At 40.2% G+C, this 413-nt stretch overlaps 1 pseudogene; it reads right to left on the reverse strand.

The window, feature by feature from the left end:
• Positions 1 to 413, reverse strand: part of LOC119591732 — a 20,342-nt pseudogene that overhangs the window by 4,710 nt on the left and 15,219 nt on the right.

Raw genomic sequence — 413 nt, forward strand, 5'->3', positions numbered from 1 at the left:
GAACAAGACAAAACGAAGAGCAAATCCGCCATATGACGAAAGCACTACGTCACCAAAAACGTCACGATCTCGCAAAGGGTCGAACCAAAAACCCGATAATGCGCTGCAAAACTCCCCTTTTTTGAGGGAAGAACGCCTCGCGCTCACACATATGCGCGCTTGGCTGCCAATTTTCCAATTCCTTGAAATGTGGGGGGAGTTCAAATTATCATGGAAAAATATAAAGTTCGAATAAAATGGAGGGGCTAATTATTGGAAGTAAAAATTCAAATTAATGGTTTTAGATGCATAACCATATCTTATTAACATCTTCAAATGTTCATGTGGTGCGTACTGTCAGGGTTTAATGTACTTTAAACATCCCTTTAAATCTTTTCGCACCCTACCCCCCCATCTTTTACATATATGCAAGT

This window comes from Penaeus monodon, chromosome 29 (assembly GCF_015228065.2).
Source record: "Penaeus monodon isolate SGIC_2016 chromosome 29, NSTDA_Pmon_1, whole genome shotgun sequence".
Classification (NCBI taxonomy): Eukaryota; Metazoa; Arthropoda; class Malacostraca; order Decapoda; family Penaeidae; genus Penaeus; species Penaeus monodon.